Genomic DNA, 24,319 nt, shown 5'->3' on the forward strand with positions numbered 1-24,319 from the left:
CAGGTTCCCTTCACTGAAGGACATTAGTGAACCAGTTTGGTCTTTATGACAATGCAGCAGTTTCAACATCACTTTTTCCTACTGCCAGCCCCATAAATCAGATTCATTAAACTCAATTTCGCAACCTGCATTTGTCCTTTTGTGGCTTCACTCTCACACTCCCTTTTTCTGGTTTTGAATACATTTTATAGGCATTAGGAGGGGAGGATTCGTGACCAGAGTTTCTTTTCTTTTGGGCCTCCTTATCTCGAGAGACAATGGATACGCGCCTGGAGGTGGTCAGTGGTTTGTGAAGCAGCGCCTGGAGTGGCTATAAAGGCCAATTCTGGAGTGACAGGCTCTTCCACAGGTGCTGCAGAGAAATTTGTTTGTTGGGGCTGTTGCACAGTTGGCTCTCCCCTTGCGCCTCTGTCTTTTTTCCTGCCAACTACTAAGTCTCTTCGACTCGCCACAATTTAGCCCTGTCTTTATGGCTGCCCGCCAGCTCTGGCGAATGCTGGCAACTGACTCCCACGACTTGTGATCAATGTCACACGATTTCATGTCGCGTTTGCAGACGTCTTTATAACGGAGACATGGACGGCCGGTGGGTCTGATACCAGTGGCGAGCTCACTGTACAATGTGTCTTTGGGGATCCTGCCATCTTCCATGCGGCTCACATGGCCAAGCCATCTCAAGCGCCGCTGACTCAGTAGTGTGTATAAGCTGGGGATGTTGGCCGCTTCAAGGACTTCTGTGTTGGAGATATAGTCCTGCCACCTGATGCCAAGTATTCTCCGAAGGCAGCGAAGATGGAATGAATTGAGACGTCGCTCCTGGCTGGCATACGTTGTCCAGGCCTCGCTGCCGTAGAGCAAGGTACTGAGGACACAGGCCTGATACACTCGGACTTTTGTGTTCCGTGTCAGTGCGCCATTTTCCCACACTCTCTTGGCCAGTCTGAACATAGCAGTGGAAGCCTTACCCATGCGCTTGTTGATTTCTGCATCTAGAGACAGGTTACTGGTGATAGTTGAGCCTAGGTAGGTGAACTCTTGAACCACTTCCAGAGCGTGGTCGCCAATATTGATGGATGGAGCATTTCTGACATCCTGCCCCATGATGTTCGTTTTCTTGAGGCTGATGGTTAGGCCAAATTCATTGCAGGCAGACGCAAACCTGTCGATGAGACTCTGCAGGCATTCTTCAGTGTGAGATGTTAAAGCAGCATCGTCAGCAAAGAGGAGTTCTCTGATGAGGACTTTCCGTACTTTGGACTTCGCTCTTAGACGGGCAAGGTTGAACAACCTGCCCCCTGATCTTGTGTGGAGGAAAATTCCTTCTTCAGAGGATTTGAACGCATGTGAAAGCAGCAGGGAGAAGAAAATCCCAAAAAGTGTGGGTGCGAGAACACAGCCCTGTTTCACACCACTCAGGATAGGAAAGGGCTCTGATGAGGAGCCACCATGTTGAATTGTGACTTTCATAATGTCATGGAATGAGGTGATGATACTTAGTAGCTTTGGTGGACATCCGATCTTTTCTAGTAGTCTGAAGAGACCACGTCTGCTGACGAGGTCAAAGGCTTTGGTGAGATCAATGAAAGCAATGTAGAGGGGCATCTGTTGTTCACGGCATTTCTCCTGTATCTGACGAAGGGAGAACAGCATGTCAATAGTCGATCTCTCTGCACGAAAGCCACACTGTGCCTCAGGGTAGACGCGCTCGGCCAGCTTCTGGAGCCTGTTCAGAGCGACTCGAGCAAAGACTTTCCCCACTATGCTGAGCAGGGAGATTCCACGGTAGTTGTTGCAGTCACCGCGGTCACTTTTGTTTTTATAGAGGGTGATGATGTTGGCATCGCGCATGTCCTGGGGTACTGCTCCCTCGTCCCAGCACAGGCATAGCAGTTCATGTAGTGCTGAGAGTATAGCAGGCTTGGCACTCTTGATTATTTCAGGGGTAATGCTGTCCTTCCCAGGGGCTTTTCCGCTGGCTAGGGAATCAATGGCATCACTGAGTTCCGATTTGGTTGGCTGTATGTCCAGCTCATCCATGACTGGTAGAGGCTGGGCTGCATTGAGGGCAGTCTCAGTGACAGCATTCTCCCTGGAGTACAGTTCTAGGTAGTGCTCAACCCAGCGGTCCATCTGTTTGCGTTGGTCAGTGATTATGTCCCCCGATTTAGATTTGAGGGGGGTGATCTTCTTGATGGTTGGCCCAAGAGCTCTCTTCATGCCATCATACATTCCTCTGATGTTTCCGGTGTCTGAGGCCAGCTGAATATGACTGCATAGGTGTTGCCAGTAGTCGTTTGCGCAACGCCTAGCTGTTCTTTGTGCAGTACTTCTGGCTGCTTTAAGTGCTGCAGATGTTAAATCGCTGGGGGCTTTCTTGTAGTTCAAAAGTGCAATGCGCTTAGCGGCTATGACAGGTTCCAGCTCTTCATTATGAGATTGAAACCAGTCTGCATTTCTCTTCGCACTTTTGCCATAGGTGGTCAAAGCTGACTCATAGATGGCGTCTCTGATGTGGGCCCACTTGGTCTCAGCATCCCCTGTGGGAGTGTTTTGAAGGGCTGTTACAAGTGAATTTAGAAATTTTTGTAACAGCTGTGGGTGAGAAATTCTGCTCGTGTTGATGCGCGGGTGGCCCTTCTGCTTGGAATGATGCAACTTCTTTGGTCTGAGTCTAACCTTGCTGCACACCAGGGAGTGGTCGGTGTCGCAGTCCGCACTGTGGAAGCTGCGTGTGATTTGAACACTGTTTAAGGCGGCTCGCCTTGTGACAATGAGGTCTAGCTGGTGCCAACGACGTGATCTTGGGTGCCTCCATGAAACCTGGTGACAGGGTTTAGTGTGAAAGAACGAGTTGGTGATGCAGAGGTTATGATAGGTACACAACTCAAGCAGTCTCTGCCCGTTCTCATTCATCCTTCCAACGCCATAGCGCCCAAGGCAGGAGGGCCATGAGTCATGGTCGGCCCCAACCCTGGCATTAAAGTCCCCCAGCAGGAATAGGTGTTCGGTGTTGGGGATGCTGCTAATGATGTTATGGAGTTGTTCATAGAACTGGTCTTTAGCTTCAGGTGCGGAACAGAGTGTTGGAGCATAGATGCTGAGTAGGTGTACTGGACCAGAGGTGGTGAGCAGTCGGATGGACAGTATGCGTTCCGAGCCATTTGAGGGAGGCTCTATCATGCTGAGCAAGGAGTTTCTGATGGCGAAGCCCACTCCATGCTGTCTTGGTTCTTCAGGATCCCTGCCCTGCCAGAAGAAGGTGTAGTCTTGCTCTGCTAGAGAGCCACTCGCGGGGAGGCGAGTCTCCTGAAGTGCTGCAATGTCCACATTGAGTCTACTGAGCTCGTTGTTAATGATGGCGGTCTTCCGAGAATCGTTGATTTGTGTAAGGTCTTCCGACAGGCCAGGACACATAGACCAGAGTATCATCAGCCTTTAAACATGGAAGCAAAAGGAACCATTTACAGTGGGGAGAAATAGTACACGTGTTTTGTGTGGTCGAGGCTTCAGTCGATCATTAGGTCTGTCGAAACACAAGTGCAGTCACACTGGGGAGAAGGCATGGAAATGTGGAGACTGTGGGAAAGGATTCAAATACCTCTTTGAGCTGGAAACTCATCAGTGCATTCACACCTGAGAGAGGTCGTTCACCAGTTCCATGTGTGGTAGCGTATTTATTCATTTCTCTGCCTTGCTGAAACATCAGCAGGTTCACACTGAGCAGAGAGAGTTTAAATGCTCTGACTGTGACACTGCACCAGGAGAACTCCCCTGTGGACAGTACGCAGAGTTGGAGAAATGATGGTGGAGCTGATTGAGCTGTCGGGCCTGCAATGTACCTTGAATAAACTGCTGCCTGTGATCTTTCCTCTTAATTCATTGACTCCCAGCTGAAATATTTCTGCAATAAAATAGTAAACTTTGAATATCAATCCCAAATTAATCTTTGGGACAAAATCTACAACTTTAAATGGGGAAAGAAAATTCTTAATTTAGCACCTTTCATGCCCTCAGATCATCCCAAAGTGATTCGCAGCCAATAATTATGGAGTTTGCAAATGATACGATACTTGATAAAGTAGTAGATAATGATGAGGATATGTATCGGCTTCAGGATGGCAGAAACTGGATGGTGAAATGGGCAGAATCATGGCAGATGGAGTGAAGCAATGTACTTTGGGAGGGCAAACAAAGAACAAAGAGCAGTACAGCACAGGAACAGGCCATTTGGCCCTCCAAGCCTGCGCCGATCTTGATGCCTGCCAAAATGAACACCTTCTGCACTTCCGGGGCCCATATCTCTCTATTCCCTTCCTATTCAAGATGTCTCTTAAACGTCGCTATCGTATCTGCTTCCAACACCTGCCCCGGCAGCAAGTTCCAGGCACTCACCACCCTCTGTGTAAAAACCTTGCCTCGCACATCCCCTCTAACCTTTGCCCCTCGCACCTTAAACCTATGTCCCCTAGTAACTGACTCTTCCACCCTGGGAAAAAGCTTCTGACGATCCACTCTGTCCATGCCGCTCATAACTTTGTAAACCTCTATCATGTCGCCCCTCCACCTCCGCCTTTCCAGTGAAAACAATCCAGGTTTTTCCAACCTCTCCTCATAGCTAATGCCCTCCAGACCAGGCAACATCCTGGTAAACCTCCTCTGTACCCTCTCCAAAGCCTCCACGTCCTTCTGGTAGTGTGGCGACCAGAATTGCAAGCAATATTCTAAGTGTGGCCTAACTAAGGTTCTGTACAGCTGCAACATGACTTGCCAATTTTTATACTCTATGCCCCGACCAATGAAGGCAAGCATGCCGTATGCCTTCTTGACTACCTTATCCACCCGCGTTGCCACTTTCAGTGACCTGTGGACCTGTACGCCCAGATCTCTCTGCCTGTCAATACTCTTAAGGGTTCTGCCATTTACTGTATACCTCCCACCTGCATTAGATCTTCCAAAATGCATTACCTCACATTTGTCCGGATTAAACTCCATCTGCCATTTCTCCGCCTAAGTCTCCAACCAATCTATATCCTACTGTATCCTCTGACAATCCTCATCATTATCCGCAACTCCACCAACCTTTGTGTCGTCCGCTAACTTACTAATCAGACCAGCTACATTTCCCTCCAAATCATTTATATATACTACAAACAGCAAAGGTCCCAGCACTGATCCCTGCGGAACACCACTAGTCACATCCCTCCATTCAGAAAGACACCCATCCACTGTAACCCTCTGTCTTCTATGACCGAGCCAGTTCTGTATCCATCTTGCCAGCTCACCTCTGATCCCGTGTGACTTCACCTTTTGCACCAGTCTGCCATGCGGGACCTTGTCAAAGGCTTTACTAAAGTCCATATAGATAACATCCACCGCCCTTCCCTCATCAATCATCTTCGTCACTTCCTCAAAAAACTCAATCAAATTAGTAAGACACGACCTCCCCTTCACAAAACCATGCTGTCTCTTGCTAATAAGTTTGTTTGTTTCCAAATGGGAGTAAATCCTGTCCCGAAGAATCCTCTCTAATAGTTTCCCTACCACTGACGTAAGGCTCACCGGCCTATAATTTCCTGGATTATCCTTGCCACCCTTCTTAAACAAAGGAACAACATTTGCTATTCTCCAGTCCTCTGGGACCTCACCTGTAGCCAATGAGGATGCAAAGATTTCTGTCAAGGCCCCAGCAATTTCTTCCCTTGCCTCCCTCAGTATTCTAGGGTAGATCCCATCAGGCCCTGGGGACTTATATACCTTAATGCTTGGCAAGACACCCAACACCTCCTCCTTTTTGATAATGAGATGACTGAGACTATCTGCACTCCCTTCCCTAGGCTCATCATCCACCAAGTCCTTCTCCTTGGTGAATACTGATGCAAAGTACTCATTTAGCACCTCGTTCATTTCCTCTGGCTCCACGCTTAGATTCCCATCTCTGTCCTTGAGTGGGCCAAACCTTTCCCTGATTACCCTCTTGCTCTTTATATATGTATAAAAAGCCTTGGGATTTTCCTTAATCCTGTTTGCCAATGACTTTTCATGACCCCTTTTAGCCCTCCTAACTCCTTGCTTAAGTTCCTTCCTACTGTCTTTATATTCCTCAAGTGCTTCATCTGTTCCTAGCCTTCCAGCCCTTACAAATGCTTCCTTTCTCTTTTTGACTAGGCTCACAATATCCCGTGTTATCCAAGCTTCCCGAAACTTGCCAAATTTGTCTTTCTTCCTCACAGGAACATGCTGGTCCTGGATTCTAATCAGCTGACGTTTGAAAGACTCCCACATGTCAGATGTTGATTTACCCTCAAACAGCCGCCCCCAATCTAAATTCTTCATTTCCTGCCTAATATTGTTATAATTAGCCTTCCCCCAATTTAGCACCTTCACCTGAGGACTACTCTTATCCTTATCCACAAGTACCTTAAAACTTATGGAATTATGGTCACTGCTCCCGAAATGCACCCCCACTGAAACTTCGACCACCTGGCCGGGCTCATTCCCCAATACCAGGTCCAGTACGGCCCCATCCCTAGTTGGACTATCTACATACTGTTTCAAGAAGCCCTCCTGAATGCTCCTCACAAATTCTGCCCCATCCAAGCCCCTAGCACTAAGTGAGTCCCAGTCAATATTGTGGAAGTTAAAATCACCCACCACTACAACCCTGTTACCTTTACATCTTTCCAAAATCTGTCTACATATCTGCTCCTCTACCTCCCGCTGGCTGTTGGGAGGCCTGTAGAAAACCCCCAACATCGTGACTGCACCCTTCCTATTCCTGAGTTCCACCCATATGTCCTCACTCGCTGCATGACCCCTCCGAGGTGTCCTCCCGCAGTAAAGCTGTGATATCCTCCTTAACCAGTAATGCAACTCCCCCACCCCTTTTACATCCCCCTCTATCCCGCCTGAAGCTTCTAAAGCCTGGAACATTTAGCTGCCAATCCTGCCCTTCCCTCAACCAAGTCTCTGTAATAGCAACAACATCATATTTCCAAGTACTAATCCAAGCTCTAAGTTCATCTGCCTTACCTGTTATACTTCTCGCATTGAAACAAATGCACTTCAGACCACCAGTCCCGCTGTGCTCAGCAACATCTCCCTGCCTGCTCTTCCTCTTAGTCCTACTGGCCTTATTTACTATGTCTTCCTCATTTACTTCACTAGCTGTCCAACTGCTCTGGTTCCCACCCCCCTGCACACTAGTTTAAACCCTCCCAAGTTGCAGCCAGGATATTAGTGCCCTTCCAGTTTAGATGCAACCCGTCCTTCTTGTACAGGTCCCATCTGTCCCTGAAGAGAGCCCAATGGTCCAGATATCTGAAACCCTCCCTTCTACACCAGCTGCTCAGATGACTTATAAATGGCATGACTTTGAAAAGTGTAGATGAGCAGACAGACTTCTGCATCCATATACACAAATCCTAAAAGGTGGCAGGGCACATTGATAAGGTGGCTAAAAAGCATCTGGGTTACTTGAGTTTATAAATAGAGGAATATAAAAGCAAAGAAATCATCCCAGAACTTAATAAATCACTGGTTCGGCCTCAGCTGGATATTGTGGACAATTCTGGACACCAAACTTTGGGAAAGAAATAAAGGCTTTAAAAAGGCTACAGAGGATGTTTACCAGGATGTTACCAGTGATGAGGGACTTCAGCTATCAGGAGACGTTGGAAAAGTTAGGCATGTTCTCCTTGGAACAGAAAAGGTTAAGAGGTGACCTAATCGAGGTTTTAGTAGAACAAATAGAGAAAAACTGTTCCCTCTGGCAAGTGGGTCAATAACCAGAGTCATAGATTCAAAATCATTGGTAAAAGATGGAGATGAGGAGAAATACTTCCATTCAGAGAGTTGTCAGGATCGAGACTTCTCTCCCCGAAAAGGTGGTGGATGTTGATTCCATAAATAATTTTAAACAGGGAGTTGGACAGGTACTCAAGGATGAGGAACTAACAATGTTATGGATAAAAAAGTGATGTGGGACCAAGCATGACTGCTGTTTCAGGGAGCCAGCACAAACATGGCAGGCCGAATGGCCGCCTTCTGTGCTGTCAGTTCCTATTAATCTATTGAATGTTTATAGAGTCGCACAGCATAGAAACAGGCCCTTCATCCCACCGCGTCCATGCCGACTATAATGCCGATCTATACTAATCCCACCTGCCTGCATTAATTCCATATCCCTCTATGCCTTTCTCATTCTAGAACCTGTCCAGATGCCTGTTAAATGTTGCTACTGTTCCTGCCTCCACCACCTCCTCTGGCAGCTCATTCCAGGTACCCACTATTCTTTGTGTGAAACATTTACCCCTTTGATCCCCTTTAAACCTCCTCCCTCTCACTTTAAATCTATGCCCTTTAGTTTTAGTCACCCCTACGATGGGAAACAGACTCTGGCTATCTACCCTATCTGTGCCTCTCATAATTTTATATACCTCTATCATGTCCCCTCTCAGCCTCCTTCACTCCAGGGAAAACAGACCCAGCCTATCCAATCTCTCTTTATAACTCAAGCCGTCCAAACCAGGCAACATCCTTGTGAATCTTTTCTGCACCTTCTCTAGCTTAATCACATCTTTTCTGTAGTGTGGCGACCAGAACTGCACACAGTACTCCAAATGTGGCCTAACCAATGTTATGCACAACTGTAACATGACGTCCCAACTCTTGTACTCAATGCCTCAGTCGATGAAGGCAAGCATGTCATACGCCTTCTTCAACACCCTGTCTACCTGTGTTGCCACTTTCAGGGAACTATGTACTTGCACCCCAAGGTCTCTCTGCTCAAGAACACTCCCCAGGGCCCTGTCATTCACTGTATATGTCCTACCCTGGTTTAACTTCCCAAAATGCATCACTTTGCACTTGTCTGCGTTAAATTCCATTTGCCAGTCCCTTGCCCACTTTCCCAGTTGATCTATATCCTGTTGTAACCTTAGACAACCTTCTTCACTGTCCACTATACCACCAATTTTGGTGTCATCTGCAAACTTACTAATCATACCCCCTACATTCACATCCAAGTCATTAATATATATGACAAACAACAGAGGGCCCAGCACCGATCCCTGCGGCACACCACTGGTCACCGGCCTGCAATCTGAAAAACAACCCTCCACTACCACCCTCTGCCTCCTATCACCAAGCCAATTTTGTATCCAATTTGCGAGCTCACCCTGGATCCCATGTGTTCAAACCTTCTGGACCAGCCTACCATGCGGGACCTTGTCAAAGGCCTTGCTAAAGTCCATGTAGACAACGTCCATCGCCCTGCCCTCATCAATCCTCTTGGTCACCTCCTCGAAAAACTCAATGAAATTCGTGAGACATTATTTCCCATGCACAAAGCCATGCTGACTATCCCTAATCAGACCTTGCCTTTGCAAATTCATATAAATCATGTCTCTCAGAATCCCTTCCAATAACTTAACCACCACTGATGTAAGGCTCACTGGCCTGTAGTTCCCTGGCTTATCCCTGCTGCCCTTCTTAAATAAAGGCACAACATTAGCTATCCTCCAGTCTTCCAGTACCTCACCCATGGCTAACGATGATACAAAAATCTCTGCGAGGGCCCCTTGCTTCCCATAGCATCCTAGGATACACCTGGTCAGGCCCTGGGGATTTATCCACCTTAATGCGCTTCAAAATCTCCAACACCTCCTCCTTTGTAATGTTGATATGCTCAGGATATCAGTGTTCCCTCCCTTGAACTCACTCGCTTCCATGACCTTCTCCACAGTAAATACAGACGAGAAGTATTCATTTAAGACCTCGCCCATTTCCTGTGGATCCACACATAGATTACCACACTGATCCTTAAGGGGACCTACTCTCTCCCTAGCTACCCTTTTACGCTTAATATACTTATAGAATCTTTTAGGATTCTCCTTTTTCTTATCTGCCAGGGAAATCTCATGGCCCCTTTATCGCCCTCCTAATTTCCTTCTTACGTGTACTCCTACATCCCCTATACTCCTCGAGGGACTCGCTTGATCCCAGCTGCCTATACCTGACATATGCCTCCTTCTTTGTCCTGACCAGATCCTCAATATCCCTCGTCAACCAAGGTTCCCTAAACTTGCCAGCCTTGCCCTTCCATCTAACAGGAACATGCCGACCCTGAGCTCTTCCTATCTCACTTTTAAAAGCTTCCCACTTGCCAGACGTCCCTTTACCTGTAAACAGCCTCTCCCATTCAACTTTTGAGAGTTCCTGTCTGATGCCATCGAAATTAGCCTTCCCCTAATTTAGGACTTCAACCTGAGGACCAGTCCTATCCTTTTCCATAACTATCTTGAAGCTAATAGAGTTATGGTCACTGGTCCCAAAGTGCTCCCCCACTGACACATCAACCACCTGCCCATCCTCATTTCCCAAGAGGAGGTCGCGCGTAGCCCCTTCTCTAGTAGGGCCATCCACATACTGCTTCAGAAAACTATCCTGGACACACTTAACAAATTCTTCCCCATCTGATTCCTTAGCACTAAGGCAGTCCCAGTCAATATTAGGGAAGTTAAAATCACCTACTTTTACAATCCTATAATTCCTACACCTATCTGTGATTTCCCTACATATATGCTCCTCCACTTCCCTCTGACTATTGGGGGGCCTATAGTATAATCCCATCAAAGTGATCACCCCTTTCTTATTTCTAAGTTCTACCCATATGGCCTCGCTGGACATTCCCCCCGGGATATCCTCTCTAAGTATTGCCATGATGTCCTCCCTAATCAATAGTGCAACTCCCCCTCCTCTCTTACCTCCACCTCCGTCACGCCAGAAGCATCGGTACCCCGGAACATTGAGCTGTCAGTCCTGCCCATCACTCAACTACGTTTCCGTAATAGCTATAATATCACAATCCCATGTACCGATCCATGCTCTGAGTTCATCTGCCTTACCTGTAAGGCTTCTTGAATTAAAGTAAATGCAGTTTAGCCTACCCAACCTTCCACATTCCCTGTCCTGCCCCTGCCTGGCTGCCTGCTGGACTTGCTTGCTTTAACCTCTACATTTGCCTCAACTATCTCATCGGAGAGACGACTACTTTGGGTCCCACCCCCCCTGCAAGACTAGTTTAAACCCTCCCGAGTCGTACTAGCAAACCTCCCCGCAAGGATATTGGTCCCCCTCCAGTTTAGATGCAACCTGTCCTTCTTGTACAGGTCACCTCTGCACCAGAAGAGATCCCAGTGAACCAAGTAGCTGAAGCCCTCTCGCCTACACCAGCTCTTCAGCCACGCATTCATTCGCCTAATCCTCCTATTCCTACCCTCATTAGCACGCGGCACTGGGAGTAATCCTGAGATTACAACCCTAGAGGTCCTGCTTTTTAACCTTCTGCCTAACTCCCTATATTCACTTTGCAGGACCTCATCTCTCTTCCTGCCTATGTCGTTAGTACCAATATGGAGCAGGACCTCTGGCTGCTCACCCTCCCCTTTAAGAATGTCCTGCAGCCTTGACCCCAGCACCAGGGAGGCAACATACTATCCTGGAGTCTTGTTTGTGGCCACAGAAACACCTATCTGCACCCCTTACGATAGAATCCCCTATCGCTGTAGCTCTTCCACCCCTTTTCCTCCCCTGCTGTGCAGCAGAGCCCTCCGTGGTTCCACGAACTTAGCTGTTGCTGCTTTCCCCTGGAGGTCATCCCCCCGCAACAGTATCCAAAGTGGTATATCTGTTTGAGAGGGGGATGGCCACAGGGGACTCCTGCACTACCTGCTTGCGCCTACTACTCCGTCTGGTGGTCACCCATCCCTTTTCTGCCTGCGTAGCCATTACCTGTGGTGTGACCACCTCACTAAACGTGCAATCCATGACGTCCTCAGCATCGCGGATGCTCCACAGTGAATTCACTCATAGCTCCAGCTCCGTAATGCGGGTAGCCAGTAGCTGCAGATGGATACACTTCCTGCACACATGGTCGTCATGGTCACTGGAAGCATCCCTGATTTCCCACATAGCGCAGGAGGAGCATATCACGGGTGCGAGATCTCTGGTCATGACTTACCCTTAGATTAATTAGTTATTCCCTGAATTAGAAAATACTAATTACACTAGGGGCCTTGTTCTACCCACTCCAATCTAAAGTCCTTAAAAAAAAACGCTTTATCACCAGAGGTTTTTTTTCATCAAAAAAAATTTCCCCTTTTTTAAAGATATTTAAATACACTAGCAGCTGCTACTCACCCAACCAATCACCTTGCAGCTCTCCTCTGACGTCATAGTTGGCTTTTTTTCCCCAAAACTCCAGCGCGCTGGAAGAGCTCTGCTTCGCTCCCAGAAGGTCAGAGGATCATGGATCATTACACTATTGTAAATAATTAAACATGATTATCATGCATCATTTTACTATGATAGCTCATTATTTATGATGTTTATCATGGATCATTATATGATGTTAACTGAAATGATGTTGCAGTGAAGACTGAACTATGTGATGGGTGATGGAAGGTTAGATTCTCAGAACAATTCGAATTTGTGTTCCTGTAAAGAAGGTCATTGCTGACAGGAAAAGAGAGAAACTATTAAATTATGATGTGTTACAACCAGGTGAGAAAGAGGTCTAAGGTTCCCTTTCAGCCTTCACCTGGTCTTACTGTAACAGGGTTTAATTTTAAACACACCATGTTTTTAGCTCCCCCTTGGTGAATCCTTGTTCACCACTTTCCAATTATAAGGCAAAGAAACCAGCACAAACAGACTTTCTTACCTTTAAAGAAGAAAAGTGACATTTTATTAAATTTAAACTCTAATTTGGTTAACGCCTATGGATACAGGATGCACCCACGCTAGCATGCATACGCAATACATACAAGCAGATAAGGACAGAAAAGAGCAGAAGAAATAAAGTGGAAAAGTTTGAGGCAATATTTGAAAAGTTTTTGTTACGGTTCTTTGAGCTCACTGTAGAATCCTTGCTAGTCGGTAGATCTTGTGCTTCATTGGGGCCCAGTATTATTCTTAAACCTTGTTCACTGTAGGAGACTTTTATCTCTTGGGGTTCATGTGTCTTCAATGGATTCAGAAGCTGGTGAGAAAGAGATGGGAGCAGGCAGACAGACAGACAGGAGGTCTTCTTCAGTCCATGAACATTCTTCTTTCTGTCAGTTCAAACACTGTCTCTCCAATTTAAAACTCTCAGTTCAAACTCTGCAACAGTCAGTTTGTCATGTGACTAACTGGTCTGACCACGTCTGTTTGCGGATTGAATTGGAGCAGGAAGTAGCTTCTTTGTCTACAAGCACTGTCCTTTATGATGCAGAAATGTCTTTCCAGACAGGGGCCTGGCAACCCCTTGTCTTCTTCCCAGCAACAATTTGAAATTTAATGTCCAGGCGGCAAAATTAATGTGCCTCATTCTTGGCAGGTGGAGGCCTGCATGACAGATAAGTAGGGAATGATCTGTTCCCTCCACGTGTGTGGTTAAAATTGTGAGCAAGGTTGTGCTAGTCTGAATAACAACAAAAGACTGGGAAACACAAGAGAAGCTTAAAGACAAGATGAGGGAGAATAACAGGAGTCAGTGGGCTGAGCTCATCATCCAAATATGAGAAGTTAAATATGGCAACTAGTCTAAACAAAGGTATTATTAAAAGCCTGGAGGGAGAGTGAATTGTGCCGTTTAACAAGAGAAACCAGTGGAAGGTCCGGAGGATCGATCTGGATTAAACAGCTGTTCTATGATATCTGGACTGAGGACAGGAAGGACCGAAGGCATTATTCAAGCACCAGACCCAAATCCGGCTCAGGAGGTTGGAGTGTTGATGGAGATATTGGGAACTATTGCCTTTGGTCCCCGCTACAAGCTCTGTTCCTTTGCCACCAACACCATCCCTCTCCCTGGCAACTGTCTGAGGCTGAACCAGACTGTTTGCAACCATTGGACCCAGAGATGAGGTTCTGATCAGAGATCCAAGCCATCACTAAAACCTCTTGTTACCTCTAAACTTGGCTATTGCAACACACACCTGGCCTGCCTCCCACATTCTATCCTCAGTAAACTCGAAGCCATCTAAAACTCCGCTACCCATATCCTAACTTGCACCAAATTCCTTTCAACCATCATCCCTGCGCTCACTAACCAATATTGGCTCCCATTAAACAACTCCTCCATTTTAAAATTCTCATCCTTGATTTCATATCCCTCCATGGCCTCGACCCTCCCTCTCTGTGTAATCTCTTCCAGCCCCATTGCCATCCGAGATATCTGCACTCCTCTAATTCAGGCCTCCTGAGCATCCCCGATTTTAATCACTCTGCCATTGCTTTTTCCCCAAAAATATACATTATTCATAAAAAATTGTAAAAATACATTACAAAACAATTCAAATTAGACATTTCATAAAGCGCAATAAAGAATTAGGTTCTTTCATTACAGAACATGAGGTGTCTCACTACTCTTGCTGTTTCAGGCTATATTTACAATGTACATTTGCATTACCTACCATTCTCTGGTGCATACAGCCTGAGGGGTTAAACACAGGTTCCAGCTCCTCAGTTCACTATGGCAGAAGGACCTTACACTGTGGTCTTTCCCCATTGAGCCTTTGCAGCAGCTTCCCCAAGCTTTAGTTCGTCCCTCAGCACATAGTCCTGGACCTTAGAATGTGCCAGTCTGCAACACTCAGTCGTAAACAACTATTTGCACTGGAAGACCAGCAAGTTTTGGGCAGACCAAAGTGCGTCTTTCACCAAGCTGACGTTCCTCCAGCAGCAGTTGATGTTTATCTCAGTGTGTGTCCCTGGGAACAGCCCATAGAGCAGAGTCCTGTGTAACAGAGCTGCTCGGGATGAACCTCGAGAAAAACCACTGCATCTCTTTCCACACCTGCTTTGTAAAAGGACATTCCCGAAAGAGGTGGGCAACAGTCTCTTCCCCTCCGCAGCCACCTCGAGGGCAGCGTGCAGAGGTGGTGAGACTCCGGGCGTGCAGGAAAGATCTGATGGAGAGGGGGTTTCTTACCACCAGCCAAGCTACGTCTTGGTGCTTGTTTGAAAGTTCTGACAATGAGGCATTCTGCCAAATGAGTTTGACAATCTGCTCGGGGAACCATCCGACATCTCCTTTTCACGCAGGGCCTTGAGGAGACTTGGTGTTTGTGTCCTGGAAGTCTACGCACAGCTTGATGCAGCCGCACACAAAGGTGGCCATCAGGATGAGGTCGACATTGGGTATGTTTTTTCCACCTTTATCTAGAGGTTTGAACATTGTATCCAGACAGCCATGGCGCAGGAGTGGGGTATGGGCCAGACCTGCACCACGTACAGCAACATCGAGAGCGCCTTGTACCTGATGACCAGGTTCTTACCCGCAATGGAGAGGGAGCGTCGCTCCCACATGACCAGTTTCTGTTTCACCATGGCTGCTCTTTCCTTCCAGTTTTTGGTGCACACCCTGCTCCCTCTGAACAATATCTTCAGGTAGTCTGACCCGACGGTGAAGGGAACAAAGGTTTGGTCGGCCCAGTTCCCAAAGAATATGGCCTTGTTCTTGCCGTGATTTACTTTGGCTCCTGAGACCAGTTTGAAATGGTCACAGATGCACATCAGCCTGTGAACAGACAGTGGATCCGAGCAGAAGACAACAACATCATCCAGGTATGGTGGGGTGGGAGGGGGTATCCTTTCAGCTGCCAGGGCCCCAAGTCTGGAATTATCTCCCTAAACCTCTCTGCCTTTCCACCTCTCCTTATTTAAGTGTCTCCTTACAACCCACCTCTTTGACCAAGCTTTTCGTCATCTGACCTAATAATTCCTTCTATGGCTCGAAGTCATATTTTCTTTTATCATGCTCCTGTGATGCCCCTTAGAACATACATATAACATAGAACAGTACAGCACAGTACAGGCCCTTCAGCCCACGATGTTGTGCCGACCCTTTAATCTAAGATCGAACTACCTACAAACCCTTCATTCTACTATCATCCATGTACCTATCCAAGAGTCGCTTAAATGTCCCTAATGTATCTGCTTCTTCTACCACCGCTGGCAGCGCATTCCACGCACCCACCACTCTCTGTGTATAGAACCGACCTCTGACATCTCCCCTAAACCTTCCTCCAATCACCTTAGAATTATGCCCCCTGGTGATAGCCCTTTCCGCCCTGGGAAAAAGTCTCTGGCTATCCACTCTATCTATGCCTCTCATCATCTTGTACACCTCTATCAAGTCACCTCTCATCCTTCTTCACTCCAATGAGAAAAGCCCTAGCTCCCTCAACCTTTCTTCATAAGACATGCCCTCCAGTCCAGGCAGCATCCTGATAAATCTCCTCTGCACCCTCTCGAAAGCTTCCACATCCTTCCTACAATGAGGCAACCAGAACTGAACACAATATTCCAAGTGTGGTCTAACCAGGGCTTTATAGAGCTGCAGCATAACCTCGCGGCTCTTAAACTCATCCCCCTGTTAATGAAAGCCAACACACCATACGCCTTCTTAACAACCCTATCAACTTGGGTGGCAACTTTGAGGGATCTATGGATGTGGACCCCAAGATCCCTCTGTTCCTCCACACCGCCAAGAATCCTGTCTTTAAGCCTGTATTCTGCATTCAAATTCGACCTTCCAAAATGAATCACTTCACACTTTTCCAGGTTGAACTCCATCTGCCACTTTTCAGCCCAGCTCTGCATCCTGTCAATGTCCCGTTGCAACCTACAACAGCCCTCCACACTATCCACAACTCCAGCAACCTTTGTGTCATCGGCAAACTTACTAACCCAGCCTTCCACTTCCTCATCCAAGTCATTTATAAAAATCACAAAGAGCAGAGGTCCCAGAACAGATCCCTGCGGAACACCACTGGTCACCGAGCTCCAGGCTGAATACTTTCCATCTACTACCACCCTCTGTCTTCTATGGGCCAGCCAATTCTGTATCCAGACAGCCAAATTTCCCTGTATCCCATGCCTCCTTACTTTCTGAATGAGCCTACCATGGGAAACCTTATCAAACGTCTTGCTAAAATCCATATACACCACATCCACTGCTCTTCCTTCATCAATGTGTTTTGTCACATCCTCAAAGAATTCAATAAGGCTTGTGAGGCATGACCTGCCCCTCACAAAGCCATGCTGACTGTCTTTAATCAAACTATGCTTTTCCAAATAATCATAAATCCTGTCTCTCAGAATCCTCTCCAATAATTTGCCCACCACTGACGTCAGACTGACTGGTCTGTAATTTCCAGGGTTATCCCTATTCCCTTTCTTGAACAGGGGAATAACATTTGCCACCCTCCAATCATCTGGTACTACTCCAGTGGACAGTGAGGACGCAAAGATCATCGCCAAAGGCGCGGCAATCTCTTCCCTCACTTCCTGTAATAACCTTGGGTATATCCCGTCTGGCCCCGGGGACTTATCTATCCTCATGTCTTTCAAAATTTCCAGCACATCCTCCTTCTTAACATCAACCTGTTCGAGCATATCAGCCTGTTTCACGCTGTCCTCACAAACGACACGGTCCTTCTCACTAGTGAATACTGAAGCAAAGTATTCCTTAAGGACCTCCCCTACCTCCTCGACTCCAGGCACAAGTTCCCTCCACTATCCCTGATCGGCCCTACCCTCACTCTGGCCATCCTCTTGTTCCTCACATAAGTGTAGAACGCGTTGGGATTTTCCTTAATCCTACCCGCCAAGACTTTTTCATGTCCCCTTCTAGCTCTCCTAAGTCCATTCTTCAGTTCCTTCCTGGCTACCTTGTAACCCTCCAGAGCCCTGTCTGATCCTTGCTTCCTCAACCTTAAGTAAGCTTCCTTCTTCCTCTTGACTAGCTGCTCCACATCGCTTGTCATCCAAGGTTCCTTCACCCTACCATCCCTTCCCTGCCTCATCGGGACAAACCTATCTAGCAGTCGCAGCAAGTGCTCCCTAAACACCTCCACATTTCTGTCGTGCATTTCCGAGAACATCTGTTCCCAATTTAAGCTCCCCAGTTCCTGCCTATAGCATTGTAATTCCCCCTCCCCCAATTAAATATTTTCCCATCCCGTCTGCTCCTATCCCTCTCCATGACTATAGTAAAGGTTAGGGAGTTGTGATCACTATCACCGAAATGCTCTCCCACCGAGAGATCTGCCACCTGGCCTGGTTCGTTGCCAAGCACCAAATCCAACATAGTCTCTCCTCTTTCCCAGAAGGTATCCCAATGATCCACATATCTGAAGCCCTCCCTCCTACACCAGCTCTGTAGCCACGTGTTCAGCTGCACTCGCTCTCTGTTTCTAGCCTCACTAGCACGTGGCACCGGTATCAATCCTGAGATTACTACTCTGCTCGTCCTGCCTTTTAGATTCCAACCTAACTCCCTATATTCGCTTTTCAGGTCCTCATCCCTTTTCCTAGCTATGTCATTGGTACCGATGTGTACCACGACTTCTGGCTGCTTCCCCTCCCCCTTAACAATCCTGTAGACTCGATCCGAGACATCCCTGACCCTGGCACCCAGGAGGCAACATACCATCCGGGAGTCTCGTTCGCGACCACAGAATCTCCTGTCAGTTCCTCTAACCATTGAATCTCCTATTACTATGGCTCTCCTATTCTCCCCCCTTCCCTTCTGAGCCACAGAGCCAGGCTCAGTGCCAGAGACCTGGACGCTATGGCTTTCCCCTGGTAGGTTCCGCCCCCCCAACAGTATCCAAAACGGTATACTTATTATTGAGGGGAATGGCCACAGGGGATCCCTGAACTGTGCGCCTATTCCCTTTCCCTCCCCTGACGGTCACCCAGCTACCTTTATCCTGATGTTTTAGGGATGTTTCATTATGTTAAATATAATTTCTTGTCATCAGCCAACACATGGTGACCTCACAATGCCAGGATGATTGACGTCAGCTTGAGGCCAGTGGGAACACTCGGGTGGGGATGGAGTTCTGAGCAGGCAGTTGGTCCTCCAACCAATCAGAGAATGAGGGGCGGGCTTTTGACAGAGTGGGCGGGGCTGAGCCCAGATCTCCCTCATTGGCTGAAACTATCATTTTGAAAGCTGATTTGTCTCAAACTCCAGCAGCAAACTGGCCCTTTCTGTTGTGGTTTTAAACAGATGAAACCCTGTGGGTGTGGAGCAAACATTTCAACATTTGTTAGTGAAATGGATTCATTCAGGACAGACAGCAGGGATTATTTGACAGAATAATAGTGTAGTGAGAAAGGAAATGCAGTGGATGTTGTGTCGTTGGATTGTCAAAAGGTGTTTGATAAAGTGCTGGACAGGAGGCTTGTTGATAAAATTAAGGCTCACGGTATTATTAGACAAGTTAATTTTAGGAGTTTGTAACAGATGAACAGTAATAGAGCATTTACTGGTAGAATCTCGTCACTCTATGCGCAGTGTCACTGTGATTAGAGCTGTGTGAGTGCTGGAGACGCTTTTGCAGCGGGTGAGAGTCGTGCGGCTCAGGGGAGGAATGGAGCCGGCGAGAAGGCTTCAAAAACACCAGGTGTAGGCCGCAAGGCCCGAATAAGAAGCTCCAACTCCCGCATTTGCAGGTCCGGGGCGTTTTCCCGGGATCAGACCCAGCCTCCATCTTGGTTGAGGGGGAGCACAACGCATGCGCGGCCATTTTGGTGACGACACCGTGGGCGGGGCTTCAGTATCCCATGACCAGGAAATAAAATCATTGATTTTATTCTCACTGTGCGCACAGGTTTCTCGCCATTTACATCACCAAAAAAAAAAATTACAGGTCTTTATCACATTGCTGTTTGTGGGAGCTTGCTGTGCACAAATTGGCTGTCAGTGATTACAAGCAATCACCCAATCTGCATTTGCTCTTCTCAGTGTAGAGGAGACCATTGTGGTAGTGAATCTTCTCTTCTTTGGCCTCCTTGTCTCAAGAGACAATGGATACGCGCCTGGAGTGGCTATAAAGGCCAATACTAGAGCGACAGACTCTTCCACAGGTGCTGCAGAAAAATTTGTTTGTCGGGGCTATTACACAATTGGCTCTCCCCTTGCACTTCTGTCTTTTTTCCTGCCAACTGCTAAGTCTCTTTGACTCGCCACACTTTAGCCCCGCCTTTATGGCTGCCCGCCAGCTCTGGCGATCGCTGGCAACTGACTCCCACCACTTGTGATCAATGTTACAGGACTTCATGTCACGTTTGCAGACATCTTTAAAGCGGAGACATGGACGGCCGGTGGGTCTGATACCAGTGGCGAGTTCACTGTACAATGTGTCCTTGGGGATCCTGCCATCTTCCATGCGGCTCGCATGGCCAAGCCATCTCAAGCGCCGCCGACTCAGTCGTGTGTATAAGCTGGGGATGTTGGCCGCTTCGAGGACTTCTGTGTTGGAGATCCGGTCCTGCCACCTGATGCCAAGGATTCTCCGGAGGCAGCGAAGATGGAATGAATTGAGTCATCGCTCTTGGCGGACAGTATACTAAATTGAAAGATGTGCAAGTGAGTCACTGTTTCACTTTGAGAGTGTGTTTGGGGCCTTCGACAGTGAGAAGAGAGGAGTTAAAAGGACAGGTGTTACATCCCCTGTGCTTGCATGGAAAGGGAAGTGGGTGTTGGATGTGATAGAGGTTTAGACCAAAGTGTCGAGGAGGGAGTGGTCCCACCAGAATACAGAAAGGGGAGGGGAAGATGTTTTTGGTGGCATCGTGCAGCTGTTGGGGGAAATCATGGAGGATGATATGTTGAATGTGGAGGTTGGGGGGTGGAAGGTGACGACAAGAGCAATCCGACTGTGGTGCTGGGAGAGGGGGAAGGGGTGAGAACAAAAGTGTGGGAAATGGAATGGAACAGGTAAGGAGGAGGCTGGAGGGAGCGGGTTAATAAACCCCAGGGTAAGGCGGGCTTCACACACCCACCGAGTGTTTTATATTGGGGCCTGGGGTTGCAGAGAACATTATCCAACTACAAAAGCCTGGTGTAGGCCTCAAACCCCGAATAAGAAGCTACTGGCCCCAAGTTTGCACTGAGAGGGGCGGCAGGCTGTGGGACTTCTGGTGACAGACCCTGGGTAACGACCGCCATCTTTCTAGAGGGCAATGTGCAGCAGGGCGCATGCGCAGCCATCCTGGGCCAGGAAGCAGGAAGAGAGAATGTTGTGAATTTTTATCCTGTACGGTCGGTGATGGCTTTTACAGGGGCTAAGAGGGGGAGGATTTACACTCGCAAACTCAAACCATGAAAATTGTTTGTTTCTTTTCAATTTCTATGTTGGACTGACAGTAATGGCGTTGGTAAACTGCTTTACAAGGTATTCGAAAGAGAGGATTTTCAGACGGGAAATTCAAACCAAACATCATGTCAGGATCTGATAGTCACTTCTTTCATCAGGACCTGAATATCAAATGTTTGTCTGTTCTACGTGTGGGGAAAGATTTCAAACATCAGTGTGACTGGAAAAGCACTGAGACTCTCACTCCTGAATGAGATTGTTCCAGTGCACTGACTGTGGAAAGAGCTTTAACCAGGTACACAGCCCGAAAAAACATTGCACCATTCAAAGTGGGGAGAAACCATACACATGTCCTGTGTGTGGATGAGGCTTCAAGTGAGCGTCCAACCTGGAGAGACACGAGGACACCCACACCACGGAGAAACCATTGAAATGTGGAGACTTTGGGAAGGGATTCAATTACCTGTCTGAACTGGAAACTCATCGACGCAGTCACACGCCGTTCACCTGCTCTGACTGTGGAAAGGGATTCACTCAGTCATCTGCTCTGCAGACACAGCAGCATATTCACTCTAATAACAGCCTTTCAAGTGTTCTGACTGAGACAAGCTTTAAAAGCGGAAATGATCTGCTGAAACACCAACACACATACTGGGGAGAGGCTGTTCATCTGCTCCATGTGTGGGAAGGGATTCAGTCAATTATCCCATCTGCTGTCACACCAGCAGATTCCCTCTAATAACAGTCCTTTTAAATGTTTTGACTGTGAAAAGAGCTTTTAAAAGCAGAAACTGTATCATGGTACACCAGTGAATTCACACCGGGGAGAGGCTGTTCACCTGCTCCGTGTGTGGAAAAATTCGGCAATTCGTCAAACTTGCCGACACACCAGCGAGTTCACAAGTGACTGCAGGGGTTGGATTCTGTTGTTATTGCTGCTGTTAATCACATCCAGGACTGAACCATGTTCATTCTGATAGTTGGAGTTTGTTTCAGCTGAGGTTAATAATCCCTGTAACTGAGTTGAAGTTTAATATTCTGGGTAAATATCAAATAAATCAGCTTTGTTTCCAACACACAGTGTGTCAAGTATTTGTTTCTCTCCAGGATAAGAGGAGACAACTGAAATCCTGCTATTGACTATTACATTTTTAAGCCTTTCTCTTTTTTTTAGAGATACAGCACTGAAACAGGCCCTTCGGCCCACCGAGTCTGTGCCGACCATCAACCACCCATTTATACTAATCCTACACTAATCCCATATTCCTACTACATCCCCACCTTCCCTATATTCCCCAACCACCTACCTATACTAGGGGTAATTTATAATGGCCAATAAACCTACCAACCTGCACATCTTTGGCTGTGGGAGGAAACCGGAGCACTCGGCGAAAACCCACACAGTCACAGGGAGAACTTGCAAACTCCACACAGGCAGTACCCAGAACCGAACCCGGGTCGCTGGAGCTGTGAGGCTGCGGTGCTAACCACTGTGCCGCCCTCTGTTAAAGAAGGACTTGTCACGAAAGGCACTATAAAAATATATCAGAACATCTCAAAACACTTTACAGCCCATGAAGTGTAGAGGGAGGTTTACTCTGTATCTATCCCCTTTTTTTTATTGCGATTCCAGAGGAGGTGGGGTGCCAACCCCCGACACTTTGGTGTGAGTGTCCCAGAGGGGAGGTTTCCCAACTCCCTCACAAGATGTGTGATGTTGCTGGCCTGTTGTTTACTAAACAGCAACTCCCTCAGATGCTGCTATTTTAAGCACTGACTTATCAGGCACCCTCTAGATTGGAGCCTGTCTCCCTCACCTTTGGGTACCGTCACTAAGGCTGCAAGCAAAGGAGAAAACCTCTGCCCTTTAAAAAGATTAACAATTCTGCCCTCACATTTTCCCCTCCCAGCATAACCTAAACACTGCAAATTTAAAACAGGTGCAGTGACAGACCTAGGGCTGCATGTACACAAATGTTTGAAGGTGGCAGGACCAGTTGAGCAGGCTGGAAGGTTTACAGGATCCATGTCTTTATAAATAGAGACACAGAGTACAACAGAAAGGTGGCTATGCTAAGCCTTTATAAAACACTGGCTCAGCCCCAGCATGAGTGCCGTGTCCCAATTCTGGGCCCCACATTTTAGTGTAGAGGGAGCTTTACTCTGCATCTAACCCTGTTTTTTTCTTTTTTTTTGAAGGTGGCCTTTATACCACAGGCCCCTTTTATTCATTTTTGTCAAGGGGGCCTATATTGCTCAGGCTCCCTTTATATACATTTTATACAAAAACTATTAAAATCAAATAAATGAAACAAAACTCACATTAAAATGCCATTTTCGGCATCTGTGCTGCACTCCAGCCCCTGCAGTGCCCACTGGTTGCGGAAGGCCTCAAGCGAACCGGTGGACACTGCATGCTCCTTCTCCAGGGACACCCAGGCAGGAACGTAACCACGGAAGAGGGGCAGGCAGACCCCCCCCGACAGCCAGCAGCCTGGACCTGTGAATTGCCTCCTTAGCTAGTCCTAGGAACAGATGGACGAGGAGATCCTTCTCCCTGCCCACCACACCCCCTGCACCGGAAGCCCAAAGATCAGGAGTGTGGGGCTGGAGTGCAACCAAAATTTGAGGAGTAGCCCCCTTAAATAATCAAAGAAGAGCTGAAACCTCTATATAAACATGGAACATGGACTCATCCAGGCCCCAGAAATTACAGGCAGCCTGAGAGTCCGTGAACCTACTTAGAGGTCTATTGCATGGGACAGCCCTGTGCAGCTGTCTCCACCCCAGGTATCCAATGTAAAGGGGGAGGACTCCCACGTAGAGAGACCTTCACAGGGGTTTCCCCTCGCCGCCAAATGGCAACACGGACTGCTGCGGCATGTCCAGATGGCAGACGAGGGCGAGGAAGTGCAGGAGCAGTCTGTAAAGGAAACCCCTCCGTGCGGTGTGGATTGGCATGAACGGCATTTCTGAGAGGCGTCTCAGGTTGTGTGGGACCAGCTCCCGAGGCAGGTTTCAGGGCCTGGGTCCGATGAGCTGTACGACCAAGCAAGGATTGGCTCGAGGACCCTGCAACTCATGAGCCTCTTCAGAGGAGAGGTGCCTCCTCTTATTCCAGGAGAGGCGCGGAGGCTCAGACACCTCCACCTCAGTACATACAA

At 47.7% G+C, this 24,319-nt stretch overlaps 1 protein-coding gene across 1 annotated transcript in view; it reads left to right on the plus strand.

Annotated features, from left to right (window-relative positions):
* LOC137381315 (zinc finger protein 391-like) overlaps nucleotides 1–24,319 on the plus strand; it is a 380,661-nt gene that overhangs the window by 232,170 nt on the left and 124,172 nt on the right. The gene's annotated exons all lie outside the window — the stretch shown is intronic.

This window comes from Heterodontus francisci, chromosome 22, assembly GCF_036365525.1.
Source record: "Heterodontus francisci isolate sHetFra1 chromosome 22, sHetFra1.hap1, whole genome shotgun sequence".
Lineage (NCBI taxonomy): Eukaryota > Metazoa > Chordata > Chondrichthyes > Heterodontiformes > Heterodontidae > Heterodontus > Heterodontus francisci.